The sequence below is a fragment of the Eleutherodactylus coqui genome, chromosome 1 (assembly GCF_035609145.1).
Source record: "Eleutherodactylus coqui strain aEleCoq1 chromosome 1, aEleCoq1.hap1, whole genome shotgun sequence".
NCBI lineage: Eukaryota > Metazoa > Chordata > Amphibia > Anura > Eleutherodactylidae > Eleutherodactylus > Eleutherodactylus coqui.
Window position 1 is genome coordinate 232,681,169 of NC_089837.1, and position 15,830 is coordinate 232,696,998.

Here is a 15,830-nt window from a genome sequence, read left to right on the forward strand (position 1 = left end):
ATGTTCGTGTTGTCTTTTAAATTATATAAGTTAGCGTAGAACAATTTAAATTGTTCTGCTATCTGTTGGGGATGAGAGATCTTAGTAGAGGGGTCAGTTATGCTATTGATATATGGGATTTTTGCTTTTATTTGCCTCTTTTTTGCCATCTTTGCCATTAATTTTGTGGTTTTGTCTATATGTGAGTAGAAATTTGCTTTGGAATATGTTAGACTTTTGTTATAGTCGTCTACGAGGATTTTTCTGAGTTCTCTCCTCAACAACACAAGTTCCTGTTGGGTATTCTTTTGCAAACCTTCTTGTTCTATTTTTTCTTGGATTTTAATTTTTTCTAGCAGGGTGTCAATATTTGCCTGTTTCTTTTTTCGATCCTGGATTTTTAATTTGATTAGCACTCCTCTAATTACGGCCTTATGGACGTTCCACAGAGTAAAGTTACTTATATCTGGGTTTGTGTTTATATTGAAGTATTCTGTTAAGGCTTTTTTGACTTGTTCCTGGATTGTGGGGGACTTGAGCAGGAATACGTCGTTGCGCCATATTTTTGTTGGATTAAAGGGGGCGTTCATGTTTAAATTTATGGAGATGGGGGAGTGGTCAGACCATGTTGTTGTTCCTATGGTGGAAGTTGTGACCAAGGTGAGAGTCCACCTGTCAACTATAAATAGGTCAATACGTGAAAAGGTTTTGTGCCTCGGGGAATAATAAGTAAATTCTTTTGATGTAGTATTGAGACATCTAAAGGTGTTGTATAGACCCTCTTTGTGGAGCCAAGGTTGTAGGACCGCCGCTGTTCTTTTCCCCACTGTGGAGTCTATGTTTTTGTCTGGTATGATATTGAAGTCACCACAAATGATTAATTTGCCTTTTTTAATTTTTTAAATTTTCTTAATTAGCTCGTTTAAAAAGAATATTTGTGCTTTATTAGGCGCATATATGTTAGCCAGTGTAATGTGGGTTTGATTAAGTGATCCTTTTAGGATAAGAAATCTTCCTTTTTGATCGCTAATTTGTTCCTACAAGGAGAACTGTAGATTCTCCTTAAAGGCAATCAGTACCCCTGCATGTTTTTTATTTTGGGCGTTAGCTGAGTAAATTTGGGGAAACAATTTATTTGAAAATGTAAGACTGGTTTGTTGTGTGAAGTGCGTCTCTTGGAGACATAGCACATCTGCGTTGGACGCTTTTGCGTCCTTCCAGATCATCGCCCTTTTGAAGGGTGTGTTTAGACCCTTCACATTTTGTGAGTAAATCTTAATAGACATAGTACGATATATAGAAAATTTCTTTGGAGTTACCTTGGCAGCATAGTAAATGAACTGAACATGCATATCAAAACATTGAAAACTAAACATAAGTCTTCTATTAGTTAAGGGTATATGAAAACAATTTCCAAATAACCGCTTGAAGACTTGCAACTTGGAACATATGAACCAGTTTGAGAAATCAGGCATTAAAACCTGGTACTTTTGGGGGACAGAAAGTTCACCTTGCAGTATAAGCCTTTATGTAACTCACGTAATTTGTTGGATCCAGCCTAGAGTTTTCTTGCGGAATTATTCGGGGACAAGTTGTTCTTCTCGTGGGGGAGTAGATGGTAGAGTGCGGCGAGTTGAGGCTTTTTGCGGTCTTTGTGGTTTGGCTGTTTGTGGGTTTTCTGGGATCGGGATATCCCATTTTGATAAAATTTTCTCTCCTGCTTCTGGAGATGAGATTATATGCATGGTATTGGTCTTGTGGATTAGTATTTTTGCTGGGAAGCCTCACTTATAGGGGATTTTGGCAGATCTTAAAGCAGCGGTCACTTGAGAGAAAGTCTTTCTCGCTCGGATTGTGGATTGTGACAAATCTGTGAAAAGACTGATATTAGCATATGGTGGCGGGAGAGTGCGAGAGTTTCTGGCAGACAGCATTAAATCTTCTTTTATGTGATAGAAGTGGAGTCTCGCAATTACATCACGTAGAACCGAGTCTGGCAGGAAACTCGGTTTTACCAGTCTGTGAGCTCTGTCAATCGTGCTGTCTTGCTCCGTGGCATTAGGAAGGATGGTTTTTATTAGTTTAATGAGATAGCTCTTCAGGTCTGCTTGAGTAACGTTTTCTGGGATGCCTCTGAATTTAACGTTATTCCTTCTGCTTCTGTCTTCTAAGTCGGTTAGCTTATTTTTTAGAGATTCCACCTCCTCCTCTAAGGCGTAATGGGCATCTATCAAGCTATTATGAGAGGTTGTAATTTCGCCCATCTTTGTCTCAACATGGTCTGTACGCATCTCTATTTCCTGAACGGAGCTATTAAATGAGGAAGATAAGGCTTTAATGTCCTTTTGGAGTGAGCTATGTAGGGCCAGCATCATATTTTTAATAAAGTCCTCCGATGCTGGGAGGTTGGATGATGGGACATTTTGGATTAATCCTTCCTCTGTTGTGTCTAATAGTAGACGAGAGATAGATGAGGGGGATAGACGGGGTCTTTGCTTCTCTGGGCTTGTGGAGGGAGATGAGCGCAGAGACTGTGAGTGTGGGCTCTCCGGCACCATTTTAGATGTGTCTAACGTGGTGATGTCGGGTTTTTTAGTAATGCTACTCACCCTCCTTTGTGAGGAAGCTTTTGGTGAAGCTCCGCTGAGCATCCCCTGTCCGCCCACGCCAGCAGCTGCCACCCCGGAGGGGGATGTAGAGGATCGCTGTGGTGTTCTCCCTGCATCGGGACTCGTGTCTAGCAGAGAGCCATCTTTGTCAGCGTGCTGCTGTTGTCCCGAGCTGCGGGAGGAGAAGAGATCCGGTGCCCCACATCGAGAGAGAGCTCCTGGCGATTGTCCTCCTCTGAGCAGCTCCGATCTGTCCACATTAACAGCTGCTACATCGGAGGGAGAAGTAGAGGAGCGTAGATTAGTTTTCCCTGCTCCGAGGCGCGTGTTTGGCGAGGTGCCATCTTTGCCTGCAGGTTGCTGTTGTCCCGAGCCGCGGGAGGAGAAGAGATCCGATGCCCCACATCATGAGAGAGCTCCTGGGGATGAACCTCCGCTAAGCAGCTCCGATCTGTCTACATTATCAGCTGCTACATTGGAGGGAGAAGTAAAGGAGCACTGTTTAGTTTTCCCTGCTCCGGGGCTCATGTTTCGCAGGGAGCCATCTTTGCCTGCAGGCTGCTGATGTCCCGAGCCGCGGGAAGAGAAGAAGTCCGACACCTTTTGTAGAGGAGCTTTCGGGTTTCTTCTTTTAGGCATGGTGTCCAGCAGGGTATGAGGTGTCTCCCCTGAAGTTTAGGCTATGCTGGGGTTGCTTTTCCGTTGCTTTTCAGGCTTAGGAAGAACGGAGTCTAAAACAACACGTCCGTCTTGGTCTGCATCAGGCCACGCCCCGCCCCCCGAATCTTTTCACCCGAGTACGGAAGTACTCGAAAATCGCGGTGCTCGATCGAGTAATTACTCGAAACGAGTATATTCGCTCATCTCTAGTCACAATGAAGGTGGAAAAAAATCTGAAATGATTCAACTTTGTTGACTTTTTTAACCTGACAAAAACACAAGGACTTGTTTTTTGAAAGACGAGTGATATTTTTCAAGGGGTTAAATATAATTTTGTTTCTAATTTCTAATTTTCTGTTCTTATAAATGTCAAAGTATATATTCACATGAGTCAGAGCTTCAGTTTTCTACATATTTCCCAACCTCTGATTATCTTCACACTATCCTAGAGTTAAATTCTGGCTACTGCATAGAGTTTTATGTAGTTATCAATTAACTCTATGACTATGTGATGACAATTTGAAGCTCTGTAACAGAGAAATGGAGCTCCAACAATGCTGGCGGATGTGCCTGGAAGGAATATTCCGAACTTTTTGCAGCTGATGACCGATCCTCTGCATCAGTCATCAGTAGTTGATCTATGTGGGTGCACTGCCCAGGATTTCTATCCATCAGCTGATCATCTGGCCCACTGTCAGGACCTTTTCCCACTCTTCATTATAATCAGGAAAGGGCATCTGGTCCTGACTATAAAAATAGCAAGAAGGGTAATAGACATGCAGTGCTCCCATTGATTTCAATGGAAGGGAGTCAGTACTCCCACTTCCTGCCCTGACCACTGATGACTATGTCCAGCCCACTGCGTTGACAGCAGAAGGGACAATTGGCTGATGACTGGGATTCCCATCCATTAACTACAGATGACCTATCAAGAGAATAGGTCATCAGTTAAAAAAGCCTGTAATACCCCTTTAATGCAAAGTACCATATATGTATAGATATGCCATGGGGATGGCACAGGCTTAACTAACATCCTGCAGCAATAGTGACTTTGGGTTCTAAGTGGTTAGACAAATAGAGGAGTCCTCTGTCTCCCTATAGGCATCTTCATAACATGATTGCAGAGTTCCAATGGATTACTCCAAAAAGCAAGGACCTGGCAAAAAAAAAAAAAAATTGAAATATTTTTTTTCCTAAGTTAAATAATCTCTTTTATGGCTAAAATAAATTTTAAAAAAGTCTGTTCATATTTGTTATCACCGCATGAATAACAACCTGAGCTGTAAGATTTATCCTGCCTTATCTCATAAGATGAACATCGTAAAACATTACCTAAAAAATAACAGGATTTTGCATATCCATCCCCCTATAAGGCAGAATAAAAAGTGATCAAAAGGTTGTTTATACCCCAAAACAGTACCAACAGAAGTTAAAGCTTGTCCCACAAAAATCAACCTCACAGCTTGGTCAATGGAAAAATAAAAATGTTATGGGTCACAGAAAAAAACAAAAAAGAAAAAGTTTTTTTTAAAGTATTGTTATTATTAGAGATGAGCGAGCACGCTGGGATACAGCAGTTACTTGAGCGAGCATCGCTCTTCTCGAGTAACTGCTTACTGGTCCGAGCATGCTCGGGGAACAGCGGGGCTGAGCTGAGAGTGGGAGAGATCTCTCTTTCCGCCCCACTACCCCACGCCGCCTGCCTTTCACCCCCGCCGCCCCCCGAGCATGCTCGTCTCACTCTCCTCCTTGCTACCCCCCGCCACCCCCTGCTCACCCCAGCCGCTCCCCCCCCCCCCCCCCCGAGCTTGCTTTTAAGTTAAAAAAAAGCTGTCCAGGCTTACAATCCACAGTACAGCAAAAAGACCTCCGCGTGAACGCTGGCCGGACTCTGCATATGGAATCTGACCCATTTGTGTGCAGGCAACCTAAATACCATTTTACTGCCACTTTGTCAATAGGAACAATATTATAATTTGTCAGTTATTAAGAAGTCACAAAAACAATGGCCACAAATATGAGAATATACTGTTATTGCAAATATGGCACCTGCAACAGTACTTATGCTGGAAAAAAAAGCTTAATTTTACAATGGTTCCAAACTATTACTCCATTGAAATGTTTGACTGGAAGCACTGGTAGCTGGCATCTACAGCTGAATTACCCAATAGGCACATGGCGGCCACTAGGACAGACACACACTCTATTGACATTTTAGTGGTTTGTATTAGGGTCAACACCTCTAATAATAATAATAATAATAATAATAATCTTTATTTGTATAGCGCCAACTTATTCCGCAGCGCTTTCAGGCGTGGATAAATGCAAAACAATACAACAATTGCAACAATTACAATGTGAGATACATTGGGTTAGACACAAATGGGTTGGGGGTGGTACAGGAGGTGCAGGGGTTGGGGAACACAGGCAATAGGAAATTTTATGTACAGATCATTTATCAGAAGGCAAACAGGGTGGGGCACCATAGGGAGGGGCGAGGGACTAGGTCAGGAGTTTTGGTATGCTTCCCTGAAGAGCTGCGTTTTTAAGGCACGTCTGAAATTTCAAAGCATCGGGAATTGTCCGGATGCCTTGGGGTAGAGCATTCCAGAGGATGGGTGCTGCTCTGGTGAAGTCCTGTAGGCGAGCATGTGAGGTTCGTATTACAGGGGTGTTTAGTCTGAGTGTGTTAGCCGATCGAAGTGAGCGGGCTAGGTGGTGTACTGACAGTAGGGAGGCGATGTATGGTGGGGCAGCGCCATGCAGAGCTTTGTGAGTGAGGTAGAGGAGTTTAAATTTAGTTCTGCAGTGGATGGGCAGCCAATGCAGCGACTGGCATAATGCAGAGGCGTCTGAATAACGACTGGATAGAAAAATAAGTCTAGCTGCTGCATTTAGTATGGATTGGAGTGGAGCAAGTCTAGTGCGTGGGAGGCCAATGAGTAGCGAGTTGCAGTAGTCAAGCCGGGAGTGGATGAGGGCAACCACGAGCGTCTTTAGCGTGTCCGTGGTTAGGAACGGACGTATTTTAGCAATATTTCTGAGGTGCATGTGGCATGTTTGGGCCAGAGATTGGATATGGGGGGCAAAGGAGAGGTCAGAGTCCAGTGTGACCCCAAGGCATCGGGCATGCCGTCTGGGGGTTATGATGGTGCCAGACACTGGAATGGAGATGTTGAGGTGAGGTCGGTTAGAAGGTGGAAAGACAAGGAGGTCAGTTTTAGAGAGGTTTAGTTTGAGAAAAAGGGAGGACATAGTGATAGAGACAGCGGACAGACAGTCGGTGATATTTTGGAGGAATGGTCCAGAGATCTCACAAGAGGAGGTGTATAGTTGGGTGTCATCAGCGTAGAGATGGTATTGGAGGCCAAATTTGTGGATGGTTTGTCCAATTGGGGCAGTATAGATAGAGAAAAGAAGGGAACCAAGGACCGAGCCCTGGGGTACCCCGACAGCGAGAGGAAGTGGAGCAGAGATAGAACCAGCAAAGGAAACACTGAAAGAGCGGTCAGAAAGGTAGGAAGAGAACCAGGAGAGAGCAGTATCCTTTAGACCAATAGAGTGGAGCATAGTGAGGAGATTATGGTCGACAGTGTCAAATGCAGCAGACAGGTCAAGGATGATTAGTAGGGAGTAATCACCTCTCAACTTTGCAGTCATCAGGTCATTTGTTACTTTTGTAAGGGCAGTTTCGGTCGAGTGTAGAGAGCGGAAACCAGACTGGAGGGGGTCGAGGAGCGAGTTGTCAGAGAGAAAGCGAGTAAGGCAGGAGTAGACCAGGCGTTCCAGTAATTTGGAGATAAAGGGAAGGTTTGAGACGGGTCGGTAGTTGGCAGCATTAGTCGGGTCCAGGGTTGGTTTTTTAAGCAGAGGGGATATAATGGAGTGTTTGAATGAGGAGGGAAAAGTGCCAGAGGTTAAGGAGAGGTTGCAGATTGTGGTGAGGTGAGTAATGAGAGCTGGGGAAAGGGAGCGGAGGAGGTGAGAGGGGAGAGGGTCGCTAGCGCAGGTGGTGGGGCGGGCAGCGGAAAGGAGCCTGGAGACTTCTTCCTCTGTCGTTGGTTCTAGCGTAGATAGTGAGTAGGTGCTGGGTGCAGTGCTGATGAAACTGGGATCAGGGCTAACCATGCAGCTTTCAGAGATTTCTTTTCGAATGTGGTCGATTTTTTCTTTGAAATAGGCAGCTAGTTCTTCAGCAGTCAGGTCTGTCACAGGGGCCTGTTCTTTGGGGCTGAGGAGGGAGTGAAAGGTCTCAAAGAGTTGTTTGGGGTTGTGGGATAGTGAGGAGACAAGGGAGGTGAAATAAACTTGTTTAGCATGGTGAAGGGCTTGGTTATACGTTTTAAGCATGAATTTGAAGTGGGGGAAGTCTGCCGGCAGCTTTGACTTTCTCCACAGCCGCTCGGCGCACCTAGAGCACCATAACAATAGCATTCTGCCTGTATAAAAATACATATGGAGAATAACAAAGCTATTTTTTATACAGACTCAACAGGGTAATAAGGAATGCACAGGTCATGGTGGAGTGTTAGTGGACAGGTAATTGTCTCCCTACGACATGCTCTAGCTCTCCTGGTCTCTATGTCACTAATACAGAACAAGTATGATAAACAAGCAGGCATCACTTAGTAAATATATTTTTGTATCCCCAGGCTCTGAAGCGATAGGGAGTGATTTCATGCATGAATTTGTTGCCATGCAACTGATGTAACCTGTAATAGTTTGACATAGTGCTTAGTTGATGATCAGCAGCTAAGAAATGTCAATGCATCCAGAAATTGCTATTTACGGCTGTGTTCGTTTATAATGTTTTTCTTCATAATCATCCTATAGTCTATTTTAGTCTATTTCAATCTAATTTTGTTAAACTACCTGTATGTATCATTAGTAAATTTAATAATGATAGGTTTATTAATGATAAACCAGTCTCTTGCTTTGAGAGATTTCCTAGATGAGCACTTGCCATCAATTGGTGCAGCTTAGGGTTCATGGGCCCTAGTGCAAAAGTTCAGCTTGGGCCCCCTATCTCCTCTCACAGCGTCATATTGCAGCCGTTTTCAGCTACATTGCTGGCAATGTTCATTTCTAAGACTTTGTAGCTAAAGAGCTGGGCAATTACATACCAGGCTATTATCCCCTTTTAGCCAGGCTATACAGAAGCTCAACTATTTAAGATAAATATTAACGTACAGCTCCCCAATAATTAGTTAGAAAGCAACCAAGCATACAGAGCCACACATAATTTAGACAAATAGTACTAAAAACCATCCAGGTCTAGCACAGTGAAAGTTATTTTCTGCATCCCTATTGGTCAGGAGTAGAGATGAGTGAATATACTCGTTTCGAGTAATTACTCGATCGAGCACCGCGATTTTTGAATACTTCCGTACTCGGGTGAAAAGATTCGGGGGGGCGCCGGGGTGCGGGGGGAGGTGTGGCGGAGCAGGGGGTAGCAGCGGGGAACAGGGGGGAGCCCTCTCTCTCTCCCTCTCCCCCCCACTCCCCACTGCAACCCCCCACTCACCCACGGCGCCCCCCGAATCTTTTCACCCGAGTACGGAAGTACTCGAAAGTCGCGTCGCTCGCGCGAAAAAGGGGCATGGCCGAGAAGGTTCGCTCATCTCTAGTCAGGAGCAGTGTAGCGGTCAATGTTGTTATGCCTACTAGTCTATGACAGATCTTAATGTCAGTATATCTGGTAGTCTAGGCATGCATAGAGATAAAAGGAGAAAAGAAGGGGATGGGTGTCATGGCTCACTGGTCATGTCAGATCCGGACCAGGGTGACGTCATGGCATCAGCCTCGGCCCACGTAATCCACATGCTGGCACATGCTTAGTGTCATTTCAGTGTTGGAGACCAGTAAGATCACTTCTCTGCTGGAGTGCAGATGGATTGTTCAGTGTGTTCGAGTCTGCCAATCAGCGCGTGTCTGTACACATTTATTCCGGTTCCTCCTTATGAAGGATGCCAGTTACACTTCTAGTCTGAAGGTGTTTCTGCTTTTTTCGGTGACTCCTGTTCTGTTGTCACTGTCATAAGTCTGTTTGGTGTTAAGGATATTTGGGGTGTTGTAACATCTTTCTACTGACTTGCTATTTCTGCATTAGTATTTCATGCTGTTCATTGCATTTCGTTTAACATCTATACCGCATGTATTGTGATTTATTGTAGCAAATATTATATCTGAGATGGGGTTGTCCTCATGAGGTAGAGTGTTCCACTCAACTGCAGATAGGGTCTCATTACATTATTAGATTTGGAATTCCTGTCCCCCCTCCTTCACTTTTTGGTTTAGTTATAAATATTTTTTGTGTTCCACGTGAGTATATTGTGTGTATATCTATCCTTTCAAGACACTAAATTACGTCCGATCCGGACGAGGTGTTTTGTATTCAATTTGGACGTAACAATGGGTCAATGGACAAATTGGGAGTGGATAGATGTTAAGGAAAAAAAGAATGTGTAGATGGAGTAAAGAGTGGTGGGAATAGACAGAAGTTAAAGAGAAAAGTGAAGGTGGATAGGGTTTAGAAAAAGGATAGGGAACGCATGATCCTTATTCCCTTTAGGTTAAACAAATCAGCAAGCATAAAAAAATAAATCATGGTTGACTAGACAAGTAAATACCATAGTGAAAGAAGAAATATAAGGAAACTGGAAATGTAGGTGACAGACAGATGTATAAAATTAGACAGGAGACAAAACATATTCTTAATGCTGCTAAAGCACAAACGTAGAAAGAAATGTACAAATCTACTAAGGAAGAGGATAATTTTTTCATGTCTATTAAAGAGATATTTTCAAGATATCTATAGGATAGATGTTAAAAGTCTGATCAGTGGGGTATCACCACTGAGGCACCCGCCAATCCCCTCTTCATGTCACTGCGGGCTTGCTGCACCTACCTGCAGTAACATCAGACTGAATAGAAAGGCAGTTACGCATGAGCGACGCCACTCCCTTTGTTTCAATGGGCAAATGGAAATAGCCACGTAAAAGAGCTCAGTTACCTCCATCAGCCCCATTGAAGCTTAATGGAGCACCACTGCACATGCGTAACCCCCTTTCCATTCAATCTCCTCTTCACTTCTTTGGGTGCAGCAAGCCCCTAGTGAGGAGGAGGAGAGAAACAGGACTCTCTTTCTCAGGATCAGTGGGGGTTCGTTGGTGAGACTCCCCCAATCAGACTTTTATCATCTCTCTTAAAGTCTATCTTGGCATAACTGCTTTAATGACAGAAAGAAGAAAAACTGTAGAATTACAAAATGAGGCATGTTGAAAATAACTTAAAGGAGAGACGTCTTTGGCTATTTTAATAATTAGGTTTGTTACGTATTTTCAGAAGATGACTCTAAGAATCATTATATGTTTGGGCATGGTATTAGCTCTAATCGTAGGAGTTCAGCTTCAATATTTTTGGAGGCTGATGTTTTAGGTAAACTTGAACATTTAAAGTTGAATAAAACAATGGATTCAACAATGGTATAAACCTCAGTGTTCTTAAAGAAGATGACATCGCTAATCAATTTATTTAATCAGTCCCTCCTAACAGATGATGTTCTTGATCATTAGAGAATACTGTACCCATCCACAAGAAGGATAGTAGCAGAGACGAAACTTGAAGCTCCTGGGCTCCAATGCAAAACCTGTAATAGTGCAGCCAACTATAATTCTTTATTCATAGTACTGGGCTCCCTATATGGAGAAGAGAGGCCTTATGGGCGCCCTAAGGCTCCTGGGCCCGGGTGCAATTGCATCCCCTATAATTACACCAGTGGGTAGTAGATAAGAAGCTGAGTGAGTTAGTTTGACATCTATAGTAGGTAAAATAATGGAAACACTCCTGAAAAGAGGATAAATGACCACCCAAAAACCAAGAACGTATTGGACCATAAAGAACATGGATTTACGAGAGGAAGATTAAATCAGAGTAATCTGGCTGCTTTTTTTTGAGTATTGGATGAGAGTGGTGTGTGGTCTCTTGATTTGGCTTTTCTCTTATAGTCCTGATTTGGCTTAACAAAGCCCCCCAAGTTTATTATGAATGAAAACTAATAGGTGAGCAGCCCGGTGAATAAACGTGGCCCAGTAAATAACCATTCTGGGTTTCAAAAGCATGAAATCAAGTGCACCAGTAACTGTTCACTCAAAATGAATGTGTTATCGCATGTAGGGCTCTGTTTTGAGAAAGAGCTATAATTGGTGGTTTCAGGTCATGTGATCATTTAATAAACATGCTGTAGATTAGCTTTTTGTAGTTTTCTCTTGGCGGTCTATTACTGAGCACAAAATACTATGCATTCCAAGTATTTTATTTCTGATAAAAGAAGGTACCGTATTTTCTGGCGTATAAGACGACTTTTTAACCCCTGAAAATCTTATCCAAAGTCGGGGGTCGTCTTATATGTCGGGAATACGCTGTAGAAAACAAAATTAATACTCACCTCCCATGGCGCTGCTGCAGGCTGTCGCTCCCTCCTCCGTGCCAACACAGCATTACTTTCTGGATGAGGGGCTTGAATGCCACAACTCCAGAAAGCTAATGCTCTAATTGGCTAACTCAGCACTGTGTCAGCCAATGAAAGCCGGTGCTGCGTTAACCAATCACAGCCATTCAATGCAACTTGATCGTGGCTTTCAGTCGTTCATGCGATTTTCACTTGCGATGTGGGTGGGTGAAAATCACAACACTCGTGTGAAAGAGGCCTACTTTTGGACTTGCTTAATACACTGGTCACTTTATTAGAGAAATGAATCTAATAGCTTATTGGGCTTCCTTTGTCCTTCAAAAATGCAGCAATTCATCACAGCATCACCGGTATTAGGGGACACAGAATATGCAAAAAAAAAAAGTCCCCAAAGCATTACTCTACCTCAAACAACCTGAACTGTTGGAATATGACAGGTTGGGTCTAGGAAGGATTCATGCTGCACATACCAAATTCTATCCTCCTATCAGCATGGTGCAACAGAAATCTGGATTCATCTGACCATGCAATGTTTTTCCCAATTTTTGTGCTTTTTTGAATACTGCAGTTTTGACTTTTTGTTTCTTCTAAATAGAACAATGTCACTTGAACTGCTTATCTGCTATTATAGCCCATGTATGCCAAGGAGCAACAAGTTGTGCATTCATACATGTTAATTGGAGCACCAGCATTGTATTTGGCTGTAATCGTCTTGACTATGCATTACCTATTCGTCAGAAAAGTTCTAGACATCCTCTTCTGATCCCATTTGTCAGAGTTTACATCCATAGGAATCCCTTTCGCTGGATGTTTTTTTCTTGATTACAGCATTCTCATTATACTTTCAAATGCAATTTGAAAAACACTGTGGATTCTAAATATGCAGCATGCCTATTTATGCTGTGGATCTATGCTGCAGTTTTCAACCTTGAAATATAAGAGGTGAAGCCCACTGCAGATTCGCAACAAAAAAACGTATCCAACTTTGCACCATTTAGGTTTGGATTTGGCAAATACATATCTCCAGCATATTTGTTACGAGTTTTCCACTGTTTTCACCATGCAGTGATTGCGCTATGTGTAACAGTACCGTAAAGTTAGACAATGCAAGCTCACGCAGACAGGTCTGAAATGCATCGGATTTATCAAAGTCTCATGCTGTATGGTAGATCTGTTGAATTTTAAGACTGTCTTACTCTAAGCTTATACCACCTATCAGTTGGCTTAGTTTACACCAAAAATGTGACACAATTTGGTGCTATTTAGGCCATACACCCTTTTAAGAAATTACACAAGTTTTTCAGAGAATTGGAAGTGTCTAAAAACATCTAATAAATGTGGTGCAAAGCATGTACGAAAGTTTCTGGTACAATTTGCTCTTTTCGTAGTAGATCTACTAAGCGCTGCGGAATAAGTTGGCGCTATACAAATAAAGATTATTATTATTATTATAGATCTGCCCTATTATTTCTGTTATAAGGACCTACAGTGAAATAATAAAACTACAATTAAAGTGAATCCTGTTATCAGTTTCATGATGCCCTAACCAAAGGCAACATGGAACAGTGACAGGCTCATTCTTTACACAGGGCCAAGTCTTACTCTGAAAACCCTGATCAGGAACACCCCGAGTCCGGCAGGATAGAACAGAACCCCCAACAGGACACGGACACAGGTATAACCAGCTGTGTTATCAGTTTGTCATCTCACAACCCTACTAATGTGGAGCTCGGTGTGCTCTCCCAGGGATTTTCATTCTGACCTACTAAAACGCTCGACAAAACAGAACTCTGTTGCATCATGGAGGAATATTTCAGGAGACTAAGACTGAAAAAGTTCTTCCATGATAAAGAGGACACAGGACGTTCAAGCACCCAAACACAGGAGGAACTTGGGGCCAAGAAGAAGTCTAATTGGACACCCCCTCCTGGCCGCATCCCTACTTTGGACAAATATATAGACTCCTTTAGACATGAGGTGTAATCTACTATACTGAACAAGCAGGAAAATGAAGCACTTAATATCAATATGGAGGAAAGAAGGGCCATCTATGCGCTCAAAAACAACAAGGACATCACCATTAAATCAGTGGATAAGGTTAGTGCTATAGTTCTTATGTATACATCAGACTACACAACTGAAGCAGACAGATAGCTGATGGATACCAGATACTACACCAGACTGGAGCAAAACTCGACTCAGAAATATACAATAATCAGTGGGTAGCGCTCCGAGAGGCAGGTAGAAGTTAAGTGTTGAGAATTCAAAAGAATAGGACTCACCCGTCGTCACCGGATAGCCCCCCTAGGGTAGCGGCATGTCAAAATCCAGGAAGGCTTCTGGTACTGGTATCCAAGGATAGCACTAGGCAATACACTGGTTGGTTGCGACATCCCCTCAGGAGAGCGTCATGGTAAGGTTCTAAGCATGCAGACACACCGGAAAATGTAGATGAGCGACAATGGAAAAACAAAATTTACCAGCGCTTCGGTGTGTGATAAGAATAGGGAAGAGGAAAATATGAGTGCAAACTTACTTCACAGGGGTGCCTGATCCTTGGCAACCCTAATCCCAGACAGCGTATAATATCGCAAGGATGTAACAAAGTAGAGGGTCCAACGGGTAGGATAAATAATTTATTGGTCCAATACTGCAACACGTTTCAGCTTATTATAAAAGCCTTTCTCAAGCATGAGACTCAAAAAATATGTCAGGGAATTAAGAAGGGTCATTAGAAGCCTGTCTGGGGGCTCCACAAAACTTTTGGACTTTACCAACCGGAAAACCCAGGGGTTGGTATAGTCTACATGCATCCCAAACTACACAAAGCTGGCAACCCAGGGAGGCCAATTATCTCATGTGCGGGAACCCTCTCTGAAAAACCTCAGGATGGGTAGAGGGTATCCTTAAATTATAAATGAGAAATACAACCAGCTACTTGCAGGACATCACAGACCTACTAAATGAACTGTCAACCGTAGGTCCCCACCCCGATGGCGCCATCCTGGCCACCATGGATGTGGAATCATTATACTCCAACATCCCACACGAAGATGGACTGACCACCTGCCAGGCACACCTTAAGGCCAATGGGGTTGCCTTTGCATTGGTGTTACTACTTACAAGATTCATTCTCACACACAAATATTTCTCCTTTGGCAAAGAGATATTCCTGCAACTGACTGGAACTGGCACAACTGGAGAGTAACTCTCTAGCCTCCTCCTCCAGCAAACTGTTGGCCTACTTCCGCTACACTGATGACATCATAATCATCTGGACCAACACTGAACAAGAACTAATAAAATTCCATGAGAGACTAAATGCATTTCACCCCATCATAAACCTGACATTAAGCTACTCATATATATAAATCAACTTTTTAGACACCACCATAGAAATTTCAAACAACTCAATACAGACATCCCTATACCGAAAACCAATTTATCGACCCACATACCTCAAATGGCCATCAGATACAACTGGATCTGCTCCAACCCAACAACCAGAGAGGAACACTTATACCACCTTAAAAGGACATTTTTAAACCAGGGCTACCATCCTGCCTTAATTGATGACCAAATAACAAGAGCCACCAGCATACCCAGAAAATCAACTGCTCCAATACACAGAGAAGGTACTAAGGAAAACCGCAAACAAACTCCATCATAGCCTACACAAGGATGACCATCTGAAAATCATATTCCCAGACCCTTCCCTTCTGTGTTTCAGACAACCTCCAAATTTGAGGAACCTTATAATCAGGAGTGCATTGCCCTCTGCTACACAAAAAGGAAAGTATCCCTGCAATGTAAGGAGCTGCAAGACCTTCTCATATGTACGGACAGGATACAAATCAGCAATATACGGCAGGACTATAAAATCCCGCGGACATTTACATGTTCCCCATTCAATGTTGTGTACCTGATCCGCTGCTGTTGTAGTGGCCCAGAACACCATCCTGGTGCCCTCCCTTATTGTCATACATGTCTGTCTTATGTAGATGCACTGTGCAAAGCTTGTCCTGTCATTTTCAGTGTGTGTGTTGCACAGCTGCGGCACTTGAGAGGTTAATTCTAATAAAATAACTGCGTGCATGTAGATGTATCAGTTT